The sequence below is a fragment of the Taurulus bubalis genome, assembly GCF_910589615.1.
Source record: "Taurulus bubalis genome assembly, chromosome: 11".
Classification (NCBI taxonomy): domain Eukaryota; kingdom Metazoa; phylum Chordata; class Actinopteri; order Perciformes; family Cottidae; genus Taurulus; species Taurulus bubalis.
Window position 1 is genome coordinate 24,387,418 of NC_136599.1, and position 16,832 is coordinate 24,404,249.

Sequence of the window (16,832 nt, forward strand, 5' to 3'; positions counted from 1 at the left end):
TACTTAAGTATTGGAAGTAAAAGTACAAGTACATGATTTTAATAAAAAAGCAAAGGGTCAGAATTTTGAGAATTATGAAGTGTATTTTTTTAAGTGCTGTGGCCACCAGGACCAAGGACCAGGGGTTGTGTTGAAAATAACTGGGTTGGCTGTGATCCATCCACATATATTATGTTCAACATAATATATTGCACCTAAGTATACGTTTGCATCTACTATGAACTTATCATCATAATTCTCCAAAAGGCAATATGACACTATGAAGGAGTTGCAACAGCGTGGTTATAAGTATGCTCATTCCGCCCGGTACCGGTCTGTGGGGCCCTTGGTACCGGTCTGTGGGGCCCTTGGTACCGGGCCGTGGGGCCCTTGGTACCGGGCCGCACAGAAAGAATGAATGAAAAATTAAATTTAAAAAATCAAAGCCGGAAAGATGTTTTATTGTGAAAAATGACCGGAGACATCCGTCTGTGGTAACCTCAGACGTAACCCCTTGACACATGTCAAGATGTTACGTTACCCTAAAAATGAAACTTAAATCTGTTTCAACTCTGTCGGTGTTCTGGATTAAAACCAAGGCAGAGTATCCTGAGATCGCCAAAAAAAGCTCTGAAACCCTGCTTCCATTTCAACATCCTGCCTTTGTGCAGCGGGTTATAAGTTAAGCAGTAGACTGGACTAAAGGTTTAGTTAGGAGTAGAGTCAGTAGACTGGACTAAAGGTTTAGTTAGGAGTAGAGTCAGTAGACTGGACTAACGGTTTAGTTAGGAGTAGAGTCAGTAGACTGGACTAAAGGTTTAGTTAGGAGTAGAGTCAGTAGACTGGACATAAGGTTTAGTTAGGAGTAGAGTCAGTAGACTGGACTAAAGGTTTAGTTAGGAGTAGAGTCAGTAGACTGGACTAAAGGTTTAGTTAGGAGTAGAGTCAGTAGACTGGACTAAAGGTTTAGTTAGGAGTAGAGTCAGTAGACTGGACTAAAGGTTTAGTTAGGAGTAGAGTCAGTAGACTGGACTAAAGGTTTAGTTAGGAGTAGAGTCAGTAGACTGGACTAAAGGTTTAGTTAGGAGTAGAGTCAGTAGACTGGACATAAGAACACACGTCGGGTGTCGTTGTCTCCCGTCTCTCCGAGGTCGGACCCGGTCCGTGGACATATTGTCTTCACGTAACCGGTCCGTGACGCATAAAGGTTTGTGAGCGCTGGGCTAGATGATGTAGAGGGAAATGCATAATATTGTGATTCACAACACATGCTTGGTGGAGTCTGTGTTCCACCCCAGTCCCGGATGTGTTTTTTTCTAAAGATTTGATTTTGTAGCGAGTATCGAAGGTTTCAGGAGAAATGTATCGGAGTAAAAGTACCAGTTTTCTTTGCAAAATGTAGTAAAGTAAACAGAAATATAAATAGTAGACTACAGATATCCAAAAAAACTACTTAAGTACAGGAACAAAGTATTTCTACTCTGTTACTACACACCACTGCTAACGAAACCGTTAGCACGCCAGACTGCTAGCAAGGCATATGAACTGGGAAGTTGTTATTTTCCGAGTCGGAAGAACCCCGCCGACCACGACCCCAAAATCCAAGATGGCTGCTCAATAGTTTAAAAAAAAGCTGTGGTATTCTATGCTATTTATTAGGACTTTGGTCCTACTTGTGTGTCTGGTTATTATTTAAGATTTGGACTGTGGAGCGAAGGTAGAGAACGAGATCTTCGATTTTCTAAAAAATAAATATATATATATATATATATATCCGTATCCATAGTTATAGTTATCACAACCACAACACTCCATTGATAAAGGAGTATCCATATTTAAAAAATAAATAAACCTTTCAGTCGTTTCCAAACTTATCACGGCTAACGTCAGCTCAGCTAGCATTCACGTCATCGATAACCTTGATTAGCTTACTTTAGTGACCTATGCCACTGCTTTATGCTATAGCCTGAGTGAGAGAAATCAAGAGAAAAAAAGTCAAAAGAATCAACAGATAAAAACCTGCCACCTCACGGTAAGCGGACACTTTTACCTCGTCAGCCTCACCTAATTAGAACCAAACATCTGCGCAGCTTGGCGTAGGGTGAGCTCCAAACAATATGCAGGATCACCAACAAAGCAATAATTTATGCTTCATCTATGCTGACATTACAAATCATCTACTGTATGTCATGAATGCACCAACTTCAAACGCATGTCATTTACCACAGAACGGGTAACAAAAAGACAACATTCACACACAACTCAGACTAAGAGGACCTAATTATGCTCAGCTGTTTTCACTTTCACTGATGAAGTAGCTGAAAAGCCCCAACACGTCAAACACACCACAGTAGGGCTGACACCTTTTAAAAGATCATACCTAAATCAAAATACTCAACTTGAACCTGAAAGTCATGACTTTGCTTCTTTTTTAAAGTTATCAACTTTTCTACTCACGTTTTTTTTGTCAGTGTTCTTGTTGTTGACAGAAACTCTTTAAAAAAACACATGTTTTTAGGGAGGATTCTGGCTTTATTGCTGTGAGAAGTCCTTTTAAGCTCGCTGGTGCTGCCTGGTGAATGTCTCTGAAGCCTGAGGAATGCACTGACATCATTGTTTAGCACTTTGCTAGGACTGAAGGGTTGGGAGTAGTTAGACGATAGAGTCTGGCTGAATCTCCTCGGTGTCCTCCCCATGCAAGGTAATGGCATTCCCAGATGTTTTCTTTATAAAAAAAACGTGAAGCAGTGCAGTGTTCTACATATGAGCACATAGACGAGATGATTTCCATGGAAATTCCAACCGTTGTGGGATGGTTTGAACTGATGTGTTTGTTTAGGTTTGGGGCAGGGGGTCAGAGTCATGCGGTTCTTCAGCCTCTCTGTTGCAGCTCCCTGAGTCTTTGACAAAAAATAACATGGAAATAAAAAAAATGTTTTAATATTTTTTTAACTAAAATGTGCATCACATACTATTACTTTGTTGTCAAGCACCTTTCCCTGCAGGTGGCTCATTGTGACTCACAAAGCCCCGTAAACAGTAAACTGTCAAGGGATAAATCCAAAGAAAGAAAAGTCACGGAGAAAAGTAGAGAGTTTAATTCTGCGTGGATTTATTAATTTGCTTTCATTGCCAACGATGCTGGTTTACCTGTATGCTTGATATTTGGCAAGAAACAACTAAACATGTAATGTTGAAAAACTGTAAAGTATTAAGCTGCAGAAGAACGAAAAAGAGTGATTTCTCATCTGCTGTAGCAAACTGAGCAAAGTAAATATACTTTCACAAAGTGGATCAAGTCTCCAAACTCAATTACTGCTGCTGGTTCTGTGGCAGCTCGTGAGATCGTGAGCGGCTCGTTAGTAAAAACGTGTCCGTCCTCGGGAGCGTATCCAATCTCCTCCGGAGCAAAAGATATGCGTTTTTAAAATGGAAAAGTAGTAGTGTGGACATGGCCTATTTATTTATCTTCCACAGATATTGGGATGACTCGAGGCCTGCATAGTTCGGTGTTTAATTGACATCAATGTAGGCCAACACATAACAGTGTATTTCTTTTTCTCCTCTTCATAAGAGTTTGATATTGTTATAACCGGTCAAATAGCATTAAAATATCAAGAATTATCTTAATTCTTGTTCTATAATTTCATAAATACAGCAAGCTAAATTTTAACTATATATAAAAGTTGTATAAGAAACTCCAGTTCTGCCGAGTGAAGCCAATGCGAAAGTGACATAAAATCTATATTCTCTCTACTGACCAGCAGGGGCCAACACCTTCGGTTGCAAAAAGAAGTCAGATTGTATAGAAGTCTATGAGAAAATGACTCTACTTCTCTCTTGATTTATTACCTCCATCAACATTGTAAACATGAGTTTCAAGTCTTCTTCAATACAGCATTATGGTCCATTTAGAGTAAAATAGACCATAAAGCAGAGTGTGCTTTAGGGCGGGCTTGCAGTGATTGACAGGTCGCTGCCGCTACCAGAGCCATATACGGCATCATACTTCACTCCTCCGCATTCCAAATATGGCAACTTTTGTTCTGTGGTTGTGAAAATAACAACATGGTGATGGTCGTAATCCAAGATGGCGTCAAATTCTAGGCTTCAAAGTCCGGGTGACGTCACGATGAGTACGCCCACTTCTTATGTACAGTTTATGTTTATGACCTAAGAACCCCCACAGAAATTGCTAAACTTATTACAATCAGTCTCAGTTGTGCTTATTTGCTAGTTAACAAATGTTAGAATGCTAACACGCTGACCACGGTAAACATTGTACCTGCTAAGCGTTAGCATTCGAATGTTGTCATTGCTAGCATGTTTACATGCTGATATCAGCAATTATCCCAAAGCACTGTTGTGCCTAATTTTGCATTAAAATGTGGTTGTGTTTACCGCTTTCCCGAGAAGAGAAGAACAAACAATATTTCCATAACCATGACGTTGCCATATGCAGACATTTCATTTTATTTTATAACATTTTTGTTCTCAGGTCACAGTAGAGAAACAGACAGGAAATCATGAGAATTAACAAATTTGTATATAAAGAAAAGAAGAAGAAAACATTGACATATCTTCGTCTAGACCAGTGGTTCCCAAAGTGGGGGTCGCGACCCCTAGGGGGGGCACGGTGGTACTACAGGGGGGTCGCGGCTTCATCACCAACCCAAGGGCGAGACACATACACCGGTAAAACAATATAAAATAACCCACGTGACATGCACTGTGTTCCAACCACGCCACCAGAGCGGCTCATGTCACGGACCGACTGGCAAAACCAGCGAGAGCGAGCGAGAGAGAGAGAGAGTGAGGGAGCGCGAACGAGAGAGAGACACACAGCCACACAGAGCGAGAAAGATACGAGCGACAGAGAAAGATAAAGATAAGAGAAGGAAGTATGTACAAAGATGGACAGATTTGTGACTGGTCTGAAGCGCAAATCCGATGGAACTTCTGTTACAGCCGCAACAGGCGACGCAACCACCTGGACAACGCCTCAAACTAATATAGCGAGGCATATCTGTCTCTGGGCTTCACAAGCACTAGTGTCGGTCAGGATGAGAGACCCCAGTGACCCCAAAAATGAGTTGCCCAAAAATGAGTGACCCCAGTGACCCCAAAAATATTTCATACAGTTCATGCAGTATAATGCAATTCATTAAAAACCAAGAAACATTTGGGGTCGTCCAATGTTCCTATATCATCAAAGGGGGTCTTGACAGAAAAAGTTTGGGAACCACTGGTCTAGACTCTGTGCTGTGACATGAAAATGTAAGTAGCCTAATTTTAGCAGAGTTTGTTTATTTGACATTATTTAGGAGAGAATCCTGCATCATAGGCCAAAATGTATTCAGTTATGATCTTGTCGTTATAAAAATATATTAGATGATACAGTTTTAAATGACTCATTGATGTTGTCATCTACCACATCTTCCACAGCTCTCACAAAATGATTCCCCGGCCTTTTTGTGTACAGTGTACATGCATAGTTAATATTTATCTAATGAGAAAAGGGACTGTATGAGTCTGAAAGCTAAATATCTCTGGCTTGCCTCTGTTAATACTCGGGGTGTAAATGGATGTTTCCTCACTTATGCATTATATATGTAGCCTGTGCGACTGCTTAAGCCCCAAAAAATGTATTCACTTTTAATCTAGCAAACATGCGAGCACTTGTCATGCTCTTCCAGGAAAAAGGGCACCAGAACCGATGCTGCGATATTGTAAACAAACATAGGAGGATGTGCAATATCAGTCGCCCACACCACCCCTCCTCCCTGTACACACACATACACACACCCACACGGAATACACATATCTCTCTGGTTCTGTTGAAGTGGGAGATAAGGATGGGCGGAGGCTTCCAGAGAACGAGTAGGAGGCAGCCAAATGACAGCCGAGAAGCCGCTGTGTGTGTGTGTGTGTGTGTGTGTGTGTGTGTGTGTGTGTGTGTGTGTGTGTGTGTGTGTGTGTGTGTGGGGGGGGGTGAGAACAAACCCCACAAGGACCTGTTCTCGTTAATGACGGACAGTCTTGCTTTGTTTCTGCGGAAACGCATTTGCAACCGTTTGCTGAGCACATGCCAAGATGTTTAGTTTACAGTCACAGGATTTAATTGAATGTAATATCTAGTGTGTGTGTGTGTGTGTGTGTGTGTGTGATTACAGTGCGTTGAGCTCAAAAAGCAAATAAATCTGTCATGGATTGATTCTTGTTGCAGAGGTGACAAACTACATAATGCCGGAAACGTGGGAGAAAATGCATTCATAGATATGAAATAATCTCATGAAATCCATAAAGTGCATTCAACTAGTTTCAAGGCGGAAAAATGTGACCAACCGATCTCGCTGCCAACCGCTCCCATCGTGGGAATGCAGCAGAGCTACCATCCGTGCATGTGTGGAAGTTTTTATTTTCAACACGGGTGTTATTTTCATTTTTTTGTTTACTCACCACTCTAGCTCTGAGATGTAGGGATGCAGTGCCATCACGCAAGGACTCCAAGACTGAATCATCCTGAGTTGTAAAGTATTGGAGGTGTTTGTTTCCGTGTCATGTTGCAGAATTCTTTTCCCGACGATTTAACTTTAAGCTGTACGTGAAACTTTCCTTTGGTGCCGATTTTGGCGGCCCCTGTGGACAAAGGCGGTAGTGTTACCGAGCACCAGGGTCTCATTTAGAAAACCTCTCATTTGACTGCAGCAGGGATCTGACCGTCTGCCCCGCACAGGTCCTGGTTCTGGTTCTCCTGGTGCCTCCTTGGCCTCCAGAGGGCCCCAGCAACACAGCCGGGGCCTCGGGCAGAACCGTGTCGAGGAGGCAGCGACGCCGGAACTGGGTCGCTTGTTTACTTATGTAGGCCATAAGCAGTCGAACATTCCAAACTATAACTTTAAAACGTGTTTTCAAAGCCATTTCTGAAAGGAAATCATTATTACTGTTGATCCAACTGCAATATTTTTTCATTCCTCGTCGTCATTTGTTTATAACCTCCAGTTGGCTCACTTCCATTCCCACTCTACTTATATCTTGGTAACTGCCCGATAGTGTCATTAGATATGTGCTGTGTTTCTCTTTTCTTTTCCAAGTTCAAATGGTCCTTAACAAATGAATAGGTGCTTTACGCACACACACTTTGTTTCATGTTCTTGTCATTAAACACATTCCACATTTGCAGCCTGTGGTAATGTCAGCGTGCCAGATCTGTGACAGACACACACACACACACACACACACACACACTATCCGTTTTCTGCTTCTGGAGTCACACCCAGAACACTACTGCTGCTCCCAGTCACTATTACCTGATAACCTTTTGCTCTGGTTATTGGGTTCATACAATATAAATAGTATTCTGTCATCTGGCTGTGAGTTAATAAGGAGTGATTGTCCCATGGATGTCTTGTTAGAATGCAGAAAAATAACCTCCAGTGAGACGGATGTGCTGTTTGTCATTGGAAACGGAAGACTTCTCTGTGCATCCACTGCATTCATTAAAGGTCTGATCTAATATTCCCTCAGGTGCCACAATCCGTCTTCATGTCAGTTCAGGGGACAGCGGTGTCACATTATCACGGCTGCATACATGTGAGGCAGATGACCCCAACACGCCTTGTGCTCCACATGCTGCTTTGAGTTGTAATGTTGTGTTAAACAATAATTATGTTGTGCTAAACTTGATGTTAAAGTATATTAGACCCCAAAACATTGAAAAGTTGTGCAGGGCTATTTCTGGGCCGGGTACAATAACTTCCTGAGTGTTGTTGTTACAGCTTCCTCTTTCCTGGAATGACTCTGGACGACCAGGAAATAGTCCGTCTTCGCTTTTTTAGGTATTTGTACAGATGAATTAGTGAGCAATAGAGTTTTGGTACCTTCGGACAGAGACAGGCCTGTTATTTGTGCTAAGCTAACCGCGGCTACTGGCTGTGTCTTCTTATTATGAGTGGTATCAATCTTCTCCCAACAAAAAAGCAAATAAGCTCATTTTCCAAAATGTCAAACTATTCCTCTAACGATAAAAAGGTGCACACATTTTTTTTAACCATTAAAAAATGTTTTTGTATCATCCACAAAGGTGTTGTTGTATTAAAAGCCTTGACTAGTTCTATGAAGATTTGTGCTGCAAATGACTTCTTTTTGTTTCTCAGGTTTTACATATTCCTCTTAAAAAATTATAATGCAAAAATATATTTTATATATACATAATCCAAGATGGCACACTGGGCTCTTGTAACATGTCATAACCTTTATGATTGTGTGAACATATCCACATAAATCATCACAGTGCAATACATGGGACGTCACTTTAAACACTGCCAGATCATCAAAGTCTATCTGGCAGTTAGGACCGTGTGTGTGCAGTTAAGTCATTATCTTTAATAACTGTATCTAAATACATTGGCCTAAAAAGCTAAGCGTGGATGTAAATTGCCCCAAAAAAAAAAAAGTGCTACACCCTTTCTGTCTGCTTCTTCCATCTCTTTCAACACCCCACCCATCCCACACACACATACATGAAAACAAACACACCCCAGGTAATTTATCCACGGGAGTAACTCATGCCCTTTGTTTTTCTGTGGCGGCTCCGCTGTCAGCAGGTGCTTTACTTTCGCCCATGACTCATAAACAGAAAGGGGCGTAGCGCAGCTGTTTTCGTACTGAGTCACATCCTCTTTGTTTTGATCCGTCTTCGAGTGGACGGTTGTAGAGCGCAGTTGTGGGCGTGAAAACATGAATTCCATCAATCCGCGGAGGTCCACTTCTCTATTCCTGTTTTCTCTACGTCTGTTGTTTTTTCTGGACCTTCTACGCGTATGAAAGCACACGCGATGTAACAAACAAACAGACAACCAACACCTGTGTGGAGTTTGACCTCCAATATCAGTGTCACACCTGATGATAAAACCCACTTCCTTTTCGGCAGCACACTTAATTGTTGATTAAATGGAAACGAGGTTGAAAGAAATCCCCATTGACAACTGTTTTCCAGTTCCCTTCCTGCGATATTTACAGTCACTTCCTCCTTTTTGGACGGCTGCTGAATCTCCCCACCCACACAGGTAACCACAACTTCTTCCCTAATGTGACGCACGTGGAACCATAAGTCTGTGTTTTGGATGCGCTTTTGTCTAAGTCATTGTGGATGGAATGTATTATTGTTTTATTTTGTGTGTGTGTGTGTGTGTGTGTGTCAGAAACAACTCTGATTGTCATCACAGGCGCCTGGATAACTGTGTTTGTATCTATTATGGCACAGTGTGTGTTATAAATATATAATGTGTGTACTCTCAGAATCTATCAATCCCCTCCCAAGTGACAAACAACACTAATTATTTATTTGTCTCATGTTGTCCTCTGGCGTCTCCGCGGCAGCATCATTAAACGAATGCCATTAAAGTAATTGTTGCAAAAAGCATCATCATTAATGGATAAGTTGCACAAGTGACCTGATTCCCAACGGGCTCAGCAGGGCTCCTGCAGCCGATCAGCATGGAGGCATTGTGGTGTCAACTGTCTGTGGCCCTCCATTGTTGTGAAATGACCGCAGTGACAATAGGCCGCATTCCAGTCACGTTGGGCCCCGCAGCCCTACCGGCTACTGTATCTGCTGCCCGGGCCAGATGCAGAACGTGCGCGCCCCTGTGCGTGCACGTGCAGCGTAGGTACTGGTCGCCGGCGTGACGCCCCGGGTCACTGGAGGGGCCTCGGCAGAGGCTCGCGTGGGCGAACTCGCCCTTGATGACACCGTAATGGCTCGGCGCTGGGGGGAAGAAAGTAGAGGAGGGGACCAGCTACAGGAAGAAGAAAAAACTAAAGTGTATTTCACAAACACACACCTCGGCTACATTGTATTATTTTACCAAAGAATACAAAGTTGTTGCTCGTGTTGTTGACTAAAACCAAACAATGAGTTTCCAAATTCCTCAGTCTTAAGAAACGACCCCAAAATGATGAAGCCTGCAAACGTATATCACATAACAAAAGTGATTGTTTAAAAAAAAAAAAAAAGTTTTTTGGGGTTTCAAAACAAAACTCCTCTTCTCTGAACAGGAAGCAGATTTGCCTGTATGTGGTTGCTTATAATAAAATGGTTAACAAGTCAAAGATTTACTGCATCGTGAGTCCAAACATTTGGTTATTACATTACATTATTGTCTGTATGTGGCTGGACGTCCCGGTCGTACTGGAGATGATATTTATGTTTTGCTCATTTACAGTTTCTTTGTGAACTTCACAATAGTGGTGCAGAACAAAAATAATTGTAGATAGGCAATATCTACAATAAAAGCTTGCCTCCTGCAGTAGTATCATAGTAAAATGCAGAATTCCAGCCGCTAGTATCGACAACAAGGTCAGCAACGCCGTGGTTGCGTTAACCACTGGCTCATTTCAAACTAAAACTCCAAACGTCTTTTTAAACGTGGCAAAAGTCATGTGTTTTAACACAAACACGTATTAGCGTGGGTGTAGCCTGGAAATGTAGTCTCCTTGCCCTGGGACCCTGGGATGCCCATTAAAACATATCTCCATGAGGGGATCCCTCGGCAATAGGCCCCACAACCTATTTAGAGTCCTGACCCACAGGACGCCATCCAGAGGGAATTTCCCTGGAGAAAAGCTTCATTTTCCACAAAGACAAACCCCCGCTCTCGTTTACTTTTCGTGATCTTCTATTGATCCCCGGAGGAAACATTCCCGTTCGCTCACCCAACTTCACAAGGAGGTCAGAGGTCAGGGATTAGCAGCGGAGATAGAAGGCCTTCAGTATCTAGTGAAGGACACTTGGGCCGGTGCTCGCTGCCGCGGGAGCCTTGAAACCAGAAAGACTGGGTGAAGGACGGGCTCCCTACGCACTCCTCTACTCCTGCATGTCCACACCGAGGCAGCAGCACATGTTTTAGTGTCCTCACTCATTAATCTCCAGAGTTGCACACAGATTCACAAGAGGAATGTCAAAGACGTTTTTTTTGTTTTGTTTTGGCTCGCCGAAACACGCGATGAATCATTCCCGAAAGATCTTCGTGTGTGTGCTGCACGGAAGGAACAAACCATGCAACATAACCGGACGGCCCGGCCGGCACAGAAATGCGTTCGAGGTCATTTAACAACGAGCTCGAGTGACGATTGATAGATAGATCCATGCGCAAGATAGATCCACAAACAAAACAACGGTTTCGGCATTTTGTTGCGCTACGATTATTGTAGATAACCAATTTTATCATTGATTATTTTTCATGTGCTGAACTGATTGAAATGCTTATTAAATGAGATCTTTATTTACAGGGTATTTTCATGTTCATTGTATGGGAGAACATTTATTTATAAGGTCAAATGTTTAGAATTTAACTCCAACCTGCACTAAGATCATTTTACCGTAATAGTAGAATAATTTCTACGGTATCTATTATGGTGAAATTGTGGGAACCACAGCTACCAACTTTTTTTTGACAGTGATATTTACTTTGTCCCCTCATTATGTTTTCATTTCCAGGAGCCAAACATTACCAAAGAGCACCTTCACCTGCTCTCTCTACCATTACCCGGGATTACTTTTGTGTACTTCTGCTTTTGCTATTACATCAAGTCATTTTACACACACTTTAGCTTGTTTTTGTATTACCTTGTATATAACCTATATAATATCAGTGCCGCATACTTGGCGGATCTTGCAGTAAAATAAACCAGTAGCACTAAGTAGACAAACATCTGACCTCTCTCTTCATCCCTGAAGGTCACACAGACCCTCACACAGAAGGCTGGATGTCAACTAGGCAAACACATTCTCAATAATATTAATACTAATAAGATGGACTCCTCTATTAAATGCAATACTCCTAAATGCCTGTCTGGAACACTTTGCCCAACAGCAAGGAACTATGTGTCTCTGTTCCATTATTCCCACATGGACACGCTGTCCTACACAAGCTGGGTGTGGAGATGATGTGAGGAACAACTCGTTTCAGGAGAGTCTCCATCAAGGTCAGGCAAGGATAATCATGTTATACTCGTAAAATATATAGAAATAAAGCGGGATTCCCCTGTCTGTGTAACAGTTATAAAGAATCGGTTGCATATGTGGGAATATGAGCGGGGAATCCAAATGATTTTTTCTGAAAATGCATGTTTGAATATGCAAATACACTTCCAGAGCTGGTATCTGAAGACAGGGTCAAAAATTATTCTTTCATTATGTTGACATATTTAAGTTAAATTATTTTACGAATGGAATTTTATATTTCTCTTTTTATCACAGAAAATGTTGACAACAGCATTTGATTTTCGAATAAAGGATTTTCTCTGTGTTTTTATTCAAAAAATGTTCTATAAATCAGGCTATGAATAATATATGGACACGCCCCTCTTTAACAACCTTCAGAATATAAAGAGGAATTAAACTGGAAAGTTTGGTGGATGTAGGTGCTGCTGAAGAGTCTGAGGAAAAAAACTCATTTAGAGAAAAGAGCCTTTTACTGTAAAATGATATCAATTTTGCAACACGCTACAGGTAAACATTGTCAAAGAAATACCTAGCAGATAATAACATGGAACTTCCCCTGTTGATTACTAAGACAATTATCTCGTCTTAGTTTTCTGAAATGTTACGTTTGAATATGTAAATATTCTGCCTCAGACTTGTGTTTGAATATCGAGTCAATTTCTCTATTGAGCCTCACACAGCCCAGCAAAATGATTGAACCATGGTATTATTCATGCGTTCGCTGCTCGGCCTGCGGCTGGAATTCTCTCCTGACGTGCAGAGTGCTGGTGCACACAGATCTTCTACTTCACCTGACAGCAGAGTTACATAACCGGGCAGGTGATCCGCTCGAGGCCCGACGTGGTGAGAGCCGGTCGAACCGCTGTGAGCGATTATCCTTGGCAGCGTGGAACCGCAGCTCGTTCCAACACAACGGCATGTGCAGGATTCCTTTTCTCTTTTTTTTCTTCTTCTCCAAAGCATGACATGACAATGCATGACTTGACAATGCGTGACTTGACAATGCGTGACTTGCAGCGCCTGTAATGTAATGTATGGAATCTGAGCGATTGTGCTGAGAAGCGGAGGGTTTGACGTGCCCGCTCACATGCTCAGCACCTCGTAAAGGTCAAAGGTCAGACACGGGTCTTATCGGTCGACGAGTCAGCGTGCAAAGGTGAGAACCGGGAGCTCCCGCTCCCTCTCTCCCGCTGCGCCCAGGCCGACTCGTAAACGTCACATTTGTCATTTATTACATTTGCTGCAGGTGAGCACCGGGCGCTCCGATGCCCGAATCGAGTGACATCGAGGGGGCAATGCATCCATATGTGTGCATGTTTAAAAGACAGGAGAATATGACGGACATACAGAGCATACAGGCCAGAAGTAGCAACCAAAAGTTGCTGAATTGACCAAGCTTCCAGATGGAAATCTCTCGTGACAGCGCTTGACATCTGCCGGCGGCTCGGTTACCGGCTCTACGTAGACTGACTGGACCGCTCAGCTCCGATGGCCTGTATTTGTTTAGCATTGTTTCTGCAGTGCGGCTGTGCCTTGCATTGTGTCTTCCTCCCTTTTCTCTTGCTTTCTCTGTGCGTACATTTCTTTCCCTCCTATCAGCTTGTCCCGCCCCTGCGGCCTTTTGTGTTTCCTTCCTGTTTGCTAAAGATGCGGTAGAGTGACGCAGTCGCTCTCCCAGGTAAGCAAACAGGACTCTCCTCCCCCGAGCGGTCGGCGCTGACGTCAGGGAGTGTAAACATAAAGGGCCGGGACTCGTGGAACCCGTGTTTACAGAAGGCAAGCGGCATCGCTGGAGCACGAAAAGGAAAGTTACACATCCGCGTGTGTTGTTGTTCGGGAGCCCGGCTGCAGCTCGAGCTTTGTGTCCACATTCTGAGGGGCAAAGCGTCTGACGTAAAAATCCAAAGGACTTCTGACGTAAAAACCAAAGGACTTCCTCCTGAAATAAAGATTACTTCTCATGCATGACAAGGGATCTAAAAAAATATATATTTACTTTAGTATAATTTCAGCTGTTAAACTAAACAGACAGCGGGCGTAGATACCAAATCCACTGGATTTGAAGGTACTTGAGTTACTTCTGCTCCATGTTATTTTCACACATCCACTCCCCTCACTATACACTATCCACTTCACAGATTCCTCCCATTCAGTCATTTGCTAAGTATACCGTGCGTCCCCCCCATTTTTTTCACAGTTTTAGCTTAAACTCCCCAACAGTATTTAATGTAGTTAGCATACTATTAGCACAACGTTGTTTTACTACAATATCTGAATATTTCTCCCATAACTGTTACAACATATTAGGATAAGATATAGCTCCAAAATCCTGCAAATATGTGTCTTTTTAAATGGTTTCCAATTCCTCCTTTCTGGCATTTTTTTCTCCTTAATCTCGGCTTTCCGATATGTAAAATGGTGGTTACGCAGGTTAGGATTTAAAAAAGCACTATGTTGCCACATCCCTTATCGCTTTTATTTTGGCTGCACAATGAAAATAAAAGTGGCAGCGCTACTACCATCATCCCCACCAGCCAGCTGCTGTACACTCACTGGACTGCACCGGCAATTTGTGCCTCCGGCAATTTGAGCCATGTGCTTCCTCTATCATTACCTTCCACGGTGACCTGCGAGGTCAGTGAGGTAAGTGGTAGCGAGGCGAGAGTGGCCGCACACCACAAATGAGAGACCTCGGGAGAAAAGAAAGGAATGAGACGCAGAACTACAGTCAAAGCTCGTCCGCTGTGCACTGTAGCTCAGTGTCCTCCACTTTTAAGAAAAGAGACAAGAGCCTTCTTTTAAGAGTGTCGGAAGCCTTCACTTCCTCAGTTTTTATACAGAGTACCGGATGCCGTGATCTTTGAACATTCGCTGCAGGGAGAGGAAAACAAAAAGAAGACTGGACGACCTTTGAGACCGGCACTAATTAGCAGGAGATGTTTATTTACAAGATTTAAGTGGGTGGTAATTTCATTCATTTTTATCACGGGAGAACGGAAGGTATGTGTTATCTAGTGATGGCATGGAGACTGGGGGTGTAATCAGTGGAGAGATAACAGAGGAAGGAGGGAAGAAAGGAATGGGACAAGGAGGTGAGGAGGAAAGGAATTTTTGCTCTGCATTCCTGCCCGTCCCTCCAGGGACAGCGCGGGCCAGACGATTCCTCACGCATTCTCCTGCAAGGCCGCTTCTGTGCACGCACGCACGCACGCACACACACACACACACACCAAAGTGGGAAAGCCAGCAGAGAAAGGAGGCCATGGTGGGTGTTACCGTGCATTCACATGTTAATGCATCCATCAGGGATCTCTAAAGGAAACCGTAGGTACACGGATTTAGCCTCTTTAATGTGAATGGAACTCCACACAATAGATTCATGATCTACTTTTTTAAATACAATGCAGTAAAAAAAACTAAAAAAAACGTGTTGTTGCGAAAGTGGAGGAGGGACACTGAATATTTAACATTCCTAACACTTATCATGAACACGGATAAGGCATTTGGTGGTGTTGAGTATCGGTGAGGTTTTCACTCGTGCAGGTCAGACGCAGCCCTCTGATCTGCTAATATCTGAGAAAGATAGTTAAAAGAAAATGTATTCACACATTTATTCCAACTCAAGGTCCACAAACAAATGTCCTTTTTTTTGTCCCTGTGGACTTATTTGGCCAAAATTGTGGTTGCAAATAAAGACACATTGACTGTTTGTTTTGTTCTGCTGTGTTAGATGAGAGCAGCGTTTTAGAGACGCTGGAAGGAGGAGTTTGTTAGCCGTTTCCCCGTTTCTAATCTTTATGCTAAGCTAGCCGATACTGTATGTTCATACTTATTGTACAGACATAAGAGTAATATCAATCTACATGTTTGACCCTCGACAATAAAGCTAATAAGAGTATTCCCCAACATGTTGAATTTTAGAGCATGATGGGTCCTGCTGAATGTTGTAAAAGGGGAGGTGCCTTGAATAAACATCATCATTGGTCAACCACGTCTCCGACTAAATGACATTCCCACACATCTAAACTGCATTCTCAAATATGTTAAGAGGGAACATTGGCCTAGCAAGTTGGGTTGCCTGATTATAGTATTTGCTCAATGCGATTGTTCAACAACAACAACAAGATCAGTTTACTGTAAATCAAAGGAATGAGAAAAGCAGGGCAGATGAGGAGCCGAGCCCGACTGTTTGAGTTCAGCAGGTTCAGGTTCAGTGTATGGGAACCGAACCAGAAACCTCTCAGTCTCTTCCAAGCTGCTCTGCTATAACAATCAAGGAGGAGGGGGAAAAAACAAAAAACGGTCTGGACTTCCTGATATGGGGTTTCCCAGGGAAGCAGCTCTGAGTCGTTTCTGGGCCATGACATCACCGGCAGCAACACAGAGGTGTTTTGATCAGGCGGGGGAGAAGGAGAAGCTGCTGGGAAAACCCCTCCACCACCACGACAACAACAATAACAGTCTACCCGGCTCGCTGGGCCACAATGCAAATCAACTGTAAAGACTGGGGGTGTGAGGGGGGTGGGGAGACAGAGGGAGTTGGGTGGGGGCAGAAAAAACTTTAAATGGAAAGGGAACTGGTGCTTAGCTAGTCATGGGGATTTGTTTTGTTTTTTCATATGTTCCACAACTCAACCGAGGAGACGTATTGATTTGGAACAGAGCTATTTATAGGTGACATCAGTGTAGCCAGTTTCTCACTTGAATAAATGGCCCCATTCACGCTGCCTGAGAAGGAAAACTGACCAGCTGATTGCCAAACGTGAAGAAAGGGGAAAAAAAACAAAAACGTAATCTGTTCCTGTGGGAAGTTTGAAGTAATCCCACCACCAACATTCTTGAGCAG